Source organism: Eretmochelys imbricata, chromosome 15 (genome assembly GCF_965152235.1).
Source record: "Eretmochelys imbricata isolate rEreImb1 chromosome 15, rEreImb1.hap1, whole genome shotgun sequence".
NCBI lineage: Eukaryota > Metazoa > Chordata > Testudines > Cheloniidae > Eretmochelys > Eretmochelys imbricata.
In genome coordinates this window covers 9,504,158-9,519,542 of record NC_135586.1, presented here as the reverse complement: position 1 = coordinate 9,519,542, position 15,385 = coordinate 9,504,158, and positions in this window count along the sequence as shown.

Genomic DNA, 15,385 nt, shown 5'->3' with positions numbered 1-15,385 from the left:
TAAAAGAGTGGACAGGAATGGACTTTGTGGAGACTCAAGCACCGATACACAATTGTCAGGGGTGGAGACAACTGGTTGATTGCTCGTCAATGATGGTGCCCCAATGACCAATGCGGTTATGGCAGTGATGATGATGATCTGCATTTTAGACTGCGGGCTCTCTGGGGAAGGGTCACACAGCTTGATGGTGCTGCAAGCACTGTTAACACAGGACCCACCGGGCCTCTCCAGTCCTTCCGCATGTGGGATCTCACTGCCTCTGGAGAAGGCATGATGATCTCGTTCATCGAGGCAGTGGGGGTTAGGAAGTCAGCTTCACAGTGGCGAGTCAGACACAATGCAGAGGCCTCCTCATTAGCAGCCTCAGTGGAGAGAAGCGAATGGAGTAGGATGAATGAGCTGTCTCTTTAAAGGGGTTGGTTCCATAGCTGCAGGATTGAGGCACATTGGCAAGGCAGCCTAGGGGCAGCTTGCAGAATATCATTGCGTAGAGCATGCCACTCTCCATGCAAACACAGCAGCTCACTCTCACGACAAGCTCACTTCAAACATGGGACAGCCTGCCAGGCCTTTCCACCACATTCACTGACATAGCTAGTAGCTCAGCTTCCTAGCCTTGCACCTGGGGATCTGGAAGCGTTTGCCCAGATAACAGTAAACACTGCACAAGGAGGAAATATGTAGAAGCGTAAATAACTTCACTTTTTCTTTCCTTTTCCAATAAGACACCTTAGCTCTTAGCATTGTCTGCTGTTGAAATACCTAGATGGACTTAATACATTTTGGCAGCCATGTTGACGAAAAGCTGCATTAAAAAAATCCACATACATGTTGTCAACCTGACAGTCAAACTGCAGAATAACACCACACAAATGGCCCAGCATTGCAGGCTTCAGCATAAAGCCCTAGCTACCCTGTGCTTCCAGCGTGTGCTCTGGTAACTGTCCATGGTGCTGAGATCCCAGGGACTTGACGAAGTGCAGTCGGCACAACTGCTTCCCCCGCACAACATGAGCACAAGCTCTAAGAATCCTTGTAGTTCAGCCTGACTAAATACATGTTACAATTGCACTATTTTCTGCAGGCAGTAATGCCCTGTAATATAGCTCTGCCATGGCCCACTGAGAGCACTCAGTGTGGAGCTTAGCCATGTCCTTTAAATGGAAGACACCCTATTCCTGGACTGAGGCAGCTGAGGTGCCATGCCATGTCAGGCGACTTGGGATAAATCAGCCATGTGTTGAGTGCCCTCAACTCCCAGTGACTCCAGTGAGAACTGAGGGTGCACGGTGCTTCACAGGAGCAGGTATTAAACAAACTAGCAAACTTAGGGGTTCTTATAGCCTGTGCCTCTAGAGACTACTGTTGCAAAGTTAGAGTTCTCTTTATGGCTGTTTGCTCAGCCACTCAATAGGCACCATTTGGCAGTTAGTACCTCTCTTTTCTGCCAGGGGATGAACATCTACTGCCTCCCCAACCCCAGAGTCCCCCGCTATCGATTTGACTGTTTAATTTGCTGTTTGATCATTTATCCTCTCTGCAGATTTGCAAAGATGACCACCCTCCCTACTGCTACCTCTTTAAATATTAAAACAGCAGCAAGTACATCAAACTAGGAAATGCTCCCTAGGTATAAATATAGCTGTGTGATTTCATGAGTAATGTAATTGTGCTGAGGTCAATTGCGGGCAGCCCATGTGATTCAATAGAGTGAAATGACATTAGGAGAGTTTAGATGAACCACAAGCTGAAGGGCTACTGGAGAAGCTAACACAATGAAGTCTCATTTGATTAATCAAAGTCGGATTTGGTTAAAGAGTTATTAAGAACAAAATTGCCTTCTCAGCTTTGCTAGAGGAGATTTTGTTTATCAACATTTTGCAACTTTGTGACATTTCCTCTATGATTAAGCAGACAATAGAAGCTCTTTGAGCAAAGTTTCCAAAAACAGGTGGTGGGGGGAGAGGTTCTTCCATCCCCCCACCCCAAATCCACCAGCTGGGAACCCTTTGGGGAGAATGGTCAGAATTTATATTATAATCCTTTGCCAAGCATCTCAGAATTGATGTGTGACTTAAGATGCCTCAGGTTTGGGTGTCCAAATTGAGAGACAGTAAAAACATGAGACATGATCCTTACCTCCACACCAGGTCTTTATGCCAGGTAAAAGGGCCAAAGCAGTGTAAAGAGGCTCTGGGTGAGGGAGAAGCCACAAGATGCCTTCTTAGGTCCTCTTTGTAAACCCTGGTTTAGGGGGCATGCCAGAGGTGGGACTAAGGGCAGGAGGGGCATGGTGAGAGAGGGGCCATAGCATGCAGTGCTGCAGCCCACAGGACAATCCAGGAAGGCTGCTGGAACTTAGACAGGCCCCGGGGCTGTCAAACAATTATTCTAGGAACCTCTCCAGCCCCCAGAGCAGCTCAGAATCTGAATGGCACCAAGGTGACTTAAACCCAGCTTAGCCCCTCATTCCCCTGGGCTGTGAGTTCAGTGCTGTATCTCGTAGACACAGAGTGGAATCTCAGCCCTGGTTCTCAGAGGGTGGGTGCTCAGCAACTTCTAAAAAGGAGTCCTTTCCCTTAAGATCTCTCCAGCTGGGCACCCAAAATCATCAATCACTTCTTGGTCCTTTTGCTTTTTTTTTTGTTTTGTTTTGTTTTGTTTAGATGAACTGTCAATTTAAACAGCTTGAGCTACAGTAGATGCTAAATGGCTTGGTTTCTAAATTACTCTATCCTCTTTTTACATGAACTCCAAGAGAACTTTTCTAAATATAATTAATCAACTCAACAATATCTTCTGTGGAAGATGAAGCAAAAATATCTTGTTCAAAAGTCTTCAGCAGTCAGAGGTGTAAAGGACTGAGGGTGAGCTGAGGGAGTTTAACAAGTTGTACCATCATTATTCAGCCAAAGATCAATAATGCTATTTTTAAAACATCTTAAAATATCAAGATTTTAAACAAACAGAAACCTAGTTCCATGAGGTTTTCTGCTTATGGTTGTTTATTTTTTTTATTCCCCTCAGACAAGTGGAACCATCTCAGATGATTTAAAAAAAAAACAAAAAACACAGTAGTTTTTCTAGTCAAACTTTAGAGAGTTTGAGAGAATAGATTTGCCCCTTGACACTGTTTTTCACACTATGCTCAGCCTGACACCCTACCCTTGCCCTGGAGTTACGGAGATCAATGCACAACAGTTATATCTGCAGAGTCCAGATTGAAAGTCCCCTGCTGGGTATTTGTCCATGTTTACAAAGAAAAGAACTCAGGAGACATGCAGGCCAGACACTCTGAGTGTAAGTCTACACTGTATTTAGACACCCACAGCTGGCCTGTGTCCGCTGACTCAGGCTCGCGGGGCTCAGGCTACAGGGATGTTCAATTGCAATGTAGACCTTCGGGCTTGGGCTGGAGCCTGGGCTCTGGGACCCTCCCACCTTTCAAGGTCCCAGAGCCTGGGCTCCAGCCTGAGCCTGAATATCTAGACCACAATTAAACAGCCCCGTTGCCTGAGCCCTGCGAGCCAGAGTCAGCTGACATGGGCCAGCCGCGGGTGTTTAATTGCAGTGTAGACATTCCCTAAGGGGCTTGGCCAGATTATTCAGCCTCTTTGCCAATCCAATGCAGCACCAGATGAATTTGTCACATGGATTTGGAACCATTTTTAGCCTGAGTGATCATAAAAACGAAAAAAAAAAAATTAAAAGATGCAGTTTATCAGGTGCTAACTATAATTAATCCCCTTCTCTCAACCAAACATAAGACACTGTCTGGCAGTGACAAAGAGTGCATCTTACAAACCTTTTCTCTTTTAGTGCCAGTGCTTTCAACATGTTGGTACAGCTTCCAAAACAATGAGAACAGTTCAGTTCAGGGTATGTCTACACTATGGAGCTTCTGCTGGCATAGCCCCAAGTGTAGACACAGCCTCAACTGAGAGAAGGAGTCTTTTTGGTGGGGAACACTACTCCCTGAACGATGTTAGCTAAAGCAACAGAGGCTCTCCTTTGTTGACATAGCTGTTTCTGCTCAGGGGTTTTGTCAGCATAGCTATGTTTGTCGGGGGTGTGGTTTTTTCACATTCCTGACTGGTGGAGCTATGCCAACATGACTTTTAAGGGTAGATTAAGCTGTACTCTGCCTTTTGATAGGTGTGTGGTCTCAGGCCCTTATCCAGGACAGCATCTAAGCACTTCATAAACTCATAGACGTTAAGGTCAGAAAGGAACATCATGATCATCATTCCTGCTCACCTTTGGCTGGAATTTGGCCTGGGCTCTGGGTTTAGCACTCTTCTGTAGACCAGCATCGACTCTTAAATACTTTTAAGGGGTCATGACTTAGGTTTCAAATCTCATCTGGAAGTAGGACCCAAGAAGCAACTGTCAAATTGGTTCAGTAGAGATTTAAAAGGGAAGAGCACCATCTATTGAATCACCAACACCATTCCTCCAACAACTTGGTGTTCCTTGATTATCTCCCATCCAAGTAGGGACCTAGACTTAACCTGCTTAGCTTGTAGGATACAACAGGTCCATAGATCATCCAGCCTGACTTCCTGTATAAAATAGCCCATCCCCTCGAACTCAGTTGCTCCTCTATTGAGGCCAATATTTGTGTTTGACTAAAGCATCTCTCCCAGAAAGGCATCCAATCTTGAGCTGAAGACATCAAGAGATGGAGAATCCACCACTTCCCTGCTAATTTGTTCCAATGGTTAATCACCTCACTGTTAAAAATGTGTGCCTAGCTTCTCATTTGAATGTGTCTGGCTTTAACTTCCAGCCATTAGTTCTTGCTATCCTTTTCTCTGCTACATTAAAGAGCCCTTTTGTATCTGGCATAAAGTGCATGGCTGCAGTACACATGGAACTTCTCCACTGAAATCTAATGTATATCAGCACTGGAATCTTAACTCCAAATCCTCTGTTTTAGGCAAGACTAGAAATCACTCACTGAATCTTCCAACAGCAGTTCAAAGTCTTTACATCACTCCCAGGATTAATTAGGCAGCCAAAAAATAATCCAAGGTAAGCCTTATCAAGGCTTATTAACTGTGACATGGTCAATTCCCACCATGGAGAACCCATCAGAGGAGAAAATTCAGTGTGTATGGGTAAATCCAAAAAGTCTCCAAGGGAAATGCAGTGTTTTCCTCCAACAAATCGCAGGGTGCTGGGGTTAATCCCCACAAAGGAAGGTTTCCAATGAAATCTGACTTGGGAAAAGTGTCTGCTCTCTAGATACCTGCTTTACAAGTTGCCTTAAATTTACATGTGTTACATTCTTGAGCATTTAACAAAAGCTTGTTACATGTTGTACCAAGTAGAATTTTTGCTAGCCATTCAGATAGCTGGATAATTGTCAGCTATACTATAAAAAATGTAGAGATCAGATATTGTGGGCCTGATTCGCATATGGTAAGTTTACACTGGTGTAACTCCACTGACTCCAGCGGATGCACACCTGACATTGGCCTGGATTGGGGCAAGCACTTCAGTCAATTGAAGACAGGCTTAAAAGCTGCTGTGAACTGGGACATTTTCCTGACTCAGGGCTTTAGAGGGCCGTGGGCAACAGCATTATCAGTCCCACTGAGCCCCTTGCATCATTCCTTATTTACGCCAGCGTCCTGTGTAAGCGAAGCAAATCAGGCCCTTCGTCACTGTAATTAGAGAGGGGAGTGTACGTCTAATAATTCCGTAAGCCAGTCGGAGCCCCTCAGTAACACTATGGAATCATTGCCCTTCCACAAACTTGCTGTTTTTGAGTGAATGAGGGATTCTCTAGGGCAGAGGGAAAATGATCAGAGATGGGCCCATCTTTTTGTTCTGTTTGTACAGCACTTCGCACACTGGGGTCCTGGTCCATGCCTGGGCGCTCCTAAGTGCTCCCGTAATACAAATAACAAAACAACAACTTTCATACCTAGATTTCAACCCTCAACCACCTCTCCAAAGTCCTGGAATGCTTTGATCGGAGCTTTTGATTTGGCCCATTAGCGTTATTTGCAAAATGTGAATCTGGATTCCAAACACGCCTTCCTGTAAAGTTTGGGAGTGGCTGAACCCTGGTTTTGGTTAGGCCCCATTATTAAACCTCAACTGGACAGGTATTTTCTTTCCACCAACCAGCTGCCCCTCCCTGGAGTGCCGTCACAAAATCGTCTTTGGAAGTGTGCCTGGCAGAATTGGCAGTCTCTGTGCAGGAGGGCCTCCGTAGCGGGCGCTGCAAGCCAAGACGGGGGCACATGGGTGGAACTGTGCTAGAGCTTGGGAATGAAATAATAAAAGCATTGCAGGGCACATGGGATGTGCATCTGCAGAGCTGCTGGACACAGAACTAGACTGGCGTGGAGTGGGGTCAGGCAGGAGGTGCATTGGCAGGACGTCAGGAGGAATTAGCACTATGACTGCCACTAGCTAGCAAGCCCTGGAAGTCAAACTATATTAGGAACCAGAGTTGCTTTTGCTCCTTGAGAGGTGAAGAGCCCCAGAACCATTTTGCCATTCCAGCCATGTTGTCTGTGGTCACAGCCCATGCAGCGTCTCCATGGTATTGTCTTTGCTGCCACATGGGGAGTAACACGCAGCGCTACAAGGAGAACCCAAAGCAAGAGAGTGAAATCTTTGCAGAGCTCTGTGTGTTTCATTAAGTTACTTCAAATCTCATTTTCCTCGAGCAGCCCCATACTGTCTTCAAAATGATCACAACAAAAATAAATAAATAAGAGGCGGCAGCGGCCAGCCGGGCTGCACTACAACATTTATTTCATATAATGCGTCATTTATTTTCAATTATCCCCATACACTTGGCAGATCAGCAGTGGAAACTTTGCAGAGTTGCAGAACAGCTGTGGCAGGAGCAAGCATCTCCAGCACCAACACGGTGACGAGTGAAAGGCAAGGCAGAGGATAGATGGGTTTTTTAGCATGGATTATTAAAACATCAGCTTGAGAAAGAGAGAGCGAGAGAGAGTCATGCAGATCGCAGCATGTCACGATGACACCAGGGAAGTGGTGTTGTGGACGGAGACCTTGGAAGCCCCCACCGCCGGAGGTCAAACCGAGACCACGTGTCCTGAAAACATGCCACATCTGGTGCAATATCCCAGCTGGTCAGTTCGCCTTGGAACGAACATGAAGAGATGGGGGGACAGGCGCAGGGTACAGCCACTGAGCAAGCTGCAGGAAGCGTACACCAGAAAAGGATGGGCAGGGTGCTATACGTGCCTCTTGCAGAACCATGCATCATTAGCGAGTCTCATCTCCCACCCTTCCTGCCTCAAAATGCTAGTTACAAACATAAGGACCTTCCCCTTCCCTCAGACCTTCACCCCGTTCTGCAACCAGATTGGAAACTAATCTTTCAGACTCTGGAATCTTCAGGTTAGAGATGAGCCCAGCCCAACCCTCCAGATACAAATGCACACACTTGGGGGTAGCTTGGATCCAGACTTTCCAACTCAAACCCACTTACCTGGAGTTCAGATGTGGTTTCCTTCCCCCCTCACCCCCAGCAGCAGAAGTGAACGTGCTTGACATCTCTCATCAGAAGCAAGCCTGCTCCCATGAGCCTTCCAGCCCAGTTGGAAGGACTCAAGAAGTTCAGAGGAGCCTCTGAGCTTTCAGATACTTTTCTGAAACAAACCAAAACCTTCCTCTTAAGGTTCTCCCATCATTAGCTGTATACAGGGTATATTCCATCCACATTCTACCAGGAATGTTCCCTACTTCCCTAGCTAGATGGGATGGTGTGGATGCAGGGGGACTCCGGACAGGTACTGGCTCAGGTTTTCATTTATAATGGTGCCTTTATGTCCAGATTCACAGGTCTCTCTTAGTTAAGCCATTGTAAGATCGTTGACATATCATGAAGGATTTTCTAATGAGGTTCATTGGACTTTAAGATTTATCTAGAAAGTCCCAATTTATTGAATTAATGCTGCAGAACAAAACCATGGCTCCTTAACAAGTGGCAAATCAGTATTTTACAGCAACATAATTAATAAGGCCATTAATACAAACTGGGCTTATTCCCGGCATTTAGATCATTGTAAATCTCTCTCTCCGTGCTGGAATTATTTATGCCATCCTAGCCACGCTGGAAGCGCTGTCATCCTTTATCAGGCTCAGCGATTTAAACAAGGAGATTGTGATTCTAAACATAATAAAGGAAGGCTGGAACAGCACTGATACCACGGGAATAGGGCCAGATCCTGTTCTCAATGGCACCAGTGTAAACCTAGAGTAATTCCATTGAGTTCCAGAGAATCTCTCATTCACAGCGCAAATGAGAACATGATGCTGATCTACTTGGGCACTACTGGAATCCAGAGGCTCCCGTTGACATCAGGGTTCCCACGTAGGTACACAGAACAAGAAACAGTTCCTGGCCTCAACAACTTCCAAACTAAGCAACAGTCAGACAAAGGAGCAGGAGAGAGAGACAGAGCATTATCTCCGTTTCACAGAGGGGGAGCTGAGGCACTGAGAGACTCAGGCTAGGCCTATGCTGGAGACTGCTGCTGGCAGCAGTGTGAAGAGGTGGAATCCCTGTCTGACACTGCTGTGCTGGCAAAAGCCCGAGTGCGACTGCAGCTGTACTGGAAGAACTGCACTATGCTGGTCCAGCGCATTTTGCTCGGGGAGGCTGGAGTAAGCGACACTGGCAAAAGTGCAGGACAAGCTGTGTCGCACAGGAGCACTTTGCTGGTAGAGTACACCACAAAGCACGTCTAGTGTAGACCTGACTGAAGGGACTTGCCCAAGGTCACCCAGAGAGGCACTTAGGGCTGCTCTGTACCCATTATGGTGCCTTGACGGCGCACTCTGAAGCAGCACTACAAAAACCTTACAAGCTGTTTTGCTTCAGCAGCTCGTAACTTTGGCCTCACCATCAGCCAAATGAAAACCGAGGTTACGTACCAGCCAGCTCCTCAACAACCTTGTCAAGCCCCATCTGGAGCCTGGAAAGTATCACGCCCCAAGCCATCAGACAACGAACGTATCTTGTCAGCATGTTGAACAATGACGTGACAATTGACCACAAAGTGGACGCGGGAATTAAGGAAGTCAGCACCACACACAGTCACCTCGATCACAGAATCTGGAAGAACACGGTGTGACAGGTTCCCCCCGGGGTGCCACCTGGAACTGGGGTACCGCTGAGCCTTCTGACCCACCAACCTGGGCTCCCTCTCTCACTGTGCTGCTGTGACATGGTGCAGACCCACTCCTAGTCCTACACTTCCACCAACATTCACACAGGTAGGGACACACCCAGCTGCAGTTACATGCAGGCTCTCTGACCAGCCCCTGAATAAACCAACAATAGAGAGGCTAAAGCCAAGGTAACTTTCAGCTCCGCAGACATGCCCCCCCTCTGGAGCATAAACCCAAAATTATACTCTCTTGCGCTGCATAGGGAACTGTACAGCGTGGGCTCATAGTGTTCGCCCCTCCCCCTCCATGTGAAGATGAATATACAACAGCCCCTGCCCCTTGATTCCCCACGCACTTCACTCCAAACTCACTGGTTTAAATTAAAACATAAATGTATTAACTACAAAAGATCGATTTTCAGTGATGATAAATGATAGCAAAGAGATCAAAGCAGATTAGCTAGCAAATAAACAAAAACACAACCTAGGCTTAATATACTAGATAGACTGGATAGGAACAGCAGATTCTCACCTAACTGATGGTACAGGCAGACTTGTAGATTCTTAAGGCACAAGCTGCATTAGCTTTACAGCTTGGGTTTCTCAGGTCTTCATATACAGGCTAGAAATCCCTTTAGCCTGGGTCCAGCACATCCCCCAGTTCAGTCTTTTTCCTCAGGTGTTTCCAGGAGTCTTCCTGTGTAGAGAGTGAAGAACCACAGACAATGCCACTCCCTGCCTTATATAGCTTTAGCATATGGTGGGACTCCTTTGTTTCAAAACTTGGTTCCCAGACCAGTTTGTGGGAAAATACTGACATTCCAAGATGGAGTCCAGGATCACGTTGCCTGGTCACATGTCCATGTAGAATCATAGCAGCCATTGCTTACAGGCTGTCTGAAGTGTTCTCAGGAAGGCTCACCGGGTGGGAGATAAGCTTCTCCTAAAGCCTATTGTTTTCCCTAATGCCTCATTGCCCTGAATAGGCCCTTCCCAACCAGCTATCTAGACTGACAGCATCTTGTCTAGTGCGTGTTACCCAGGTTTAACTGCATCTGAAGTACAGATACATAGTAAGTATTTATAACTTCAGATACAAAAATGATACACGCATACAAATAGGATAATCGTATTCAGCAATTCATGACTTTTCCAATAACATGGAAAAGTCCTCACATAACTTATCTTGTACAGAGTGCATCATAATTATGCCATAACCATACTATAATATTCCTATGATGAATATGGAGTGCTGTGTCACACATGGACTTTGTCTACAGACCAAAATCAACATCTAGAACACTGTTATTCTAATGACATTGCTCTACAGGTGCAAAACATGGACCTATTATCAACCACACACTGAAAAGCTTGACAGTTTCCCTTTCCCTACTATGATTGCTGGGCATCAAATGGGAGGACTGAGTTTCCAACACTGAAGTCCTGCTGAGCTGGTGTGGTGAGTGTTGAGGTTCATTTGAACTGCACCCAGCTGAGATGGATTGGCCATGGAATTCAAATGCCTGAGACCCATCAATCAAAACAAGTCTTATATTCTGAATTAAGCTCCGGCAATTATAAGCAGGGTGGACAGAGGAAATGCTTCAAAGACGCTCTGAAACAAAGTCCGCACAGAACTAACATTTGTGACTCAACCATTGAGCACCCGGCGATCGATCGTATTGCCTGGCTCCACCCTGTAAGGATGGGTGTTCATAACTCTGGAAGAATTGCATGGAGCAGCTGGAAGCACACCACCAGGCATGGAAACAACATGTGGCTCAAACAACCCAATGAAGCAAACGGCTCTGTGGCCAGCGTAAGTGTTGTTCTTCCCAAATTGGTCTATGGAGTTATGCAAAGACCCCTTGGTGCAAACGTGGATTGTCAACATCCTCCTCGAAATCGATGTGACCAGCAACAGCATCACTCCATGCCCATATACAAGAAGCAGGTTTAATGAGAGCCAGATTATGGGAAGAAGGAGTGAAAACGTTGCCCTAAGTAAAGAACCTATGAGGGCAAAGGCTACTTATGCCAGAACTCAGGGAGGATGCAGTGATGCCATGTGATCTCACTCCCAACACCGAGCACGCTGGGAGACAGAGGCCGCGGGTTATTACTGCCAGTGAGGCAGTAAAGTATCTAGTGCTTAGAGGAGTAGATTGGGTGACCAGGCCACTGTCTCCTGCAGCAGTGAGGAATCAGACATGCCATTCCTATACACTTAGATCTGACCTTGATCCCTGAATCTGCTTGTAATGCACCTTAATCCCATACACTCCATTTTATAGGGCTCTCTGTGAAGAGTGGGGCTCGCCACTGGAGGAATGGCTCTCTCCCTGTCTGGCAAGCCCTGACTATGGTCGGTCTGGTCCTCTGGTGGTCACCTCTTCCCATGACTTAAGTCCACCCCTTCCAGGGTAACAGAAGGTCCAACAAATAAGAGTTCAGTCTGCCTATATTAGGTCTTCAGCCCCAATTCTGAGCTCTGTGGTCCTTGCATCCCCTTTTTAAGGGCTCTTCATCATCCTTGTTATCCTCCCCAGCCTCGTGCCACCATACCAGCGGCTGGTAGGGGAACCTAGGCCTGCCCACTACACCAGCTTCCAGCACATGGACCCTATAACCAACGCCAAGGAATGCGCAGTCCAGCTCCTTGCTGCTGCCTCCCTGGGCTTCTTCCCACCTTTCTCCTACATTCTCCCTCACACCTCTCTATGTTCATCTTTCTCTCCAGGCCAGGACTCACGGGGCTCTCCCCTGGAATGCCCCAACAAAATTCCAGAAGTACCAACTCAAAGCAACTCCCTCCCTCCTTGGGCTTGGCCTTTCATGCCTCATAATTTCCCCTTGCTGTTCCTACACTGAACACCTCCCAGGGCTTTCTCCTTGTAAATCCAGATCACGCCCTTTTACCAGGGCTTACCAGTGGAGCCTGCTCCACTCTTGGGAGCTGCTTCATCTCTCTTAGTGATTTGGGAGCTTTCTCTACTCAAGCAGGGATCCCAAGGCTTGCTCCCCCAACTGGGATTCCTCCTTGACCCTACTGGTACCTCTTCTCTCTCTATTCCCAGACAGTGACTGCAGACCATGTCCCTGCAGCCCCCTTCTGCCTTGAAGTGTTCACGCTAACCCTGGCTCCTCCCTTAGCTGAGAGTCATCAGTAACTGGGGCTGCGTCACTCCTCAGGTGTGGCCAGGTAAGTTAATTGGCCTCTCAGACCCACCTTAAACCCTTTGGAGCCTGCCTGGAGTGTCACTCAGTGTGACATGGCTCACGACCGTGAATACCTACCTCAGGGGCAGACTGTCAAAAGCAAGGCAGACTCCCCGAACTGGTGGTGTGTCTATAATTAGCTTTCACCATGCCAGTACCAAATGTGACTCCTGGATCAGTATGCAAGTCTTACATTGGAGTCACAGACAGTCCCCTTAGATCTCCAGTCTATCTTGGCATCCAGACAAACTGGACTCAGTGATAAATGGTCACACCAGAAATCTCAAATATCCAAGTTACTCCCAGTCCCAAGAAACCAGTCACTCACCCAGGTCAAGTTGCATGATAGATCTCACACCAAAGACAAGGCTGGTAGCCAATTCTGTGGTAAACTAACTAAAGCTTTATTAGCTAAGAAAAGGAAATGAGAGTTTTTGAGAGGTTTAAGCAGGTAAAACAGATGTACAGGTGAGTCACAGTTTGTAATTCCAAATGGTGGCAGTGATGTAATAAATTGCCAGTCTTCCAAAAGTCTTTTCAGGGTACCCAGATTGGGGATCTCCGCTTTGCATCCGGTACCGTTCCCTGTAAGGATATGTCTACACAGAAACTAGGTACTCGCAGTTGGCTGCAGGGCTGTTTCATTACCGTGTAGATATCTGAGCTCAGGCTGAAGCTCAGGTTCTAGCCCTGGAACGTAGGAGAGTCCCAGAGCTCAGGCACCAGCCCGAGCCCAGAACTCTACACGGCAATGAAACAGCCCCACAGCCTGAGCCCCCTGAGCCTGAGTCGGCTGGCTCGGGCCAGCCATGGGTTTTTCTTTGCTGTGTAGACATACCGTAAGAGCCCAAATACTCCAGAGATGCAGGATCTTTCCCTGAACCCATATTTATAGCTTCTTCTCAGAGAACACAAGCTGACAGGGTCTCCACCCACATGGCTCTTTCTTTGATTGGTGGGGAGAGAGGAGTGCAGTTCGACTCTTTGATCTCTGATCATCACACACAGTGACCACTTGCCTTCAAATTAGCACTTTCCAGTTAAAGTTCTTCATTCACATTACATGAGGCTTCTTTCTTGTTTGATGGATTGTTTAGTTACAGGGGCTATACAATGTAAATGTTTGTTACTGCATTATAACAGGATACGGATAAGTGAACACAATGCATGCAGCATCCTGTTACTTTTCATGAAGTTTAAACATCAAATACATTCCTACACATTTAACAATCACTTTGATCTATTCTACACTAACACACAAGTGAATTGGCCTAGGGCTCTAGCATGAGCTAGCCCCTTGTCTGCCAGCATCACACAGGGTACACCCCCCTCACACTGCCATTGCTTTATACAGTGCCATACTGTTTGCTCGTTCCTGTGCAATTGTAGGATTCCTTTCTATTTAAGGAAATGGTTACCCTGCGGGATGGCCCGGAGGTCCCAGACAGGTGAGGCGGCTGGCCCCAATCAGATGGGATGTGTCATCACTTCCCCTTTCACCTCTCTGCCCCTGTGCTGCACATATCTCAATCACGGCCATGCAGCAGGTTTTCAGTGGGGGATGGAAGCTGCTGCAAAGCCACAGCGGGGCATTCTTGTCTTAGCCATCAATGTCAGGGGCGTACTCCCAGTCTCTCTCTCTCAGGGAAGTCACTGTGAAGTCACACAGTTCTGTCAGGAGTGTGGCTAAACACATCCCTGGCAGGAAGGAGAGTAATATGCCCCCCTCAGAGTGTCTCCACTGTGACGCAGCATCAGACACGGAGTGGTGCAGCAGCTGAGCCGGTAGTCCTCAACTAAAGGAGAGGGCATGGGGATGTGCAGGCCATGCGTCCCCACAATGAAAACCCCAATGTGCTTCGCAAACACCAAGTAACTTCATAGCCCCTTCTGCTCCCCAACACACAGAGTCCCTGAAGCACCAGATCAGAGTGAGCAGCCTCATTCTAAAGAGGCAGACAAACTTGGAGTGATGTGCCCAAGGCTACACAGCAAGTCAGTATCACAGATGAAAACAGAACCCAAGAGTCCTGGCTCTCCATCCCCCACTTTGACCACTAGACAACAGTGTTCAGTATCACAGGCCCTGCTAAAAATGACCCCTCAGAACCCAGGAATGGAGCCTGCCAGCCCCTGTCTCCAGACATATTAAGACAATTTCCTGATCAGAATCTTTTCTCACTAGGCACAAAAAGCGAAATCCTGCCTGTGACTATTGTTAAGGGCCTGGCACAAACAAATGGAGAGCAAAGGAATCAAAGTGCAGGCGGACTCTCTAAGGGCTTTGAATTCACATACCCCAGATGGTTGGGACCCATAAAGACACAACATGACCATGAGTTCAGGCTGGAGCTACTGTCTCCACTCATGACCCCTGGATTCTGACAGGCTGTGAATGGTCTTTAAACACAGTCCTACCTATGCCGGCTCCTTGGGGTGTGGCTTCTGTTCAGGACAGTTTGTCAGAAGGTGAGTTCTTGCTTCCCCCACAGGGGTCCACACCGCTGCTTCCAAGGCTCCAGGACCATACAGATTTAGAGCAGCCCCTTGCATCTGCCCAGAACCCCAGTGTAGTCAGGGGGGCTCCATGCAGGCAAAGAGCTCTGTCTGGGCAGATGTGTTTGTGAGATTGGGGCCTGAGACTTTCAAGAAGTTACTAGTGGCTGGACCATGTAAAGAGGTTTACAAGTTGCTGATGGCTCCCAGCTGGTCTTTAGCTCAGCCTGAAGAAGAAGAGACTCTGGCTATGTCTACATTAGGAACACTACAGCTGCAGAAGCTGTAGCCCAGACACTTACTACAGTGCCAGAAGGAGTAAATCCACCTCCTCAAGAGGCAGTAGCTAGGCCAACGGATTTCCTCCATCACCCTAGCACTCTCCACGCTGGGGGTTAGGTCAGCTTGACTATATATCTCAGAAGTGTGGGTCAGTGTAGTTGGGCCAACCTAACTTTCTAGTGTAGACCATCCCTCGTACTTTAACCTCCAGTCATGATGGG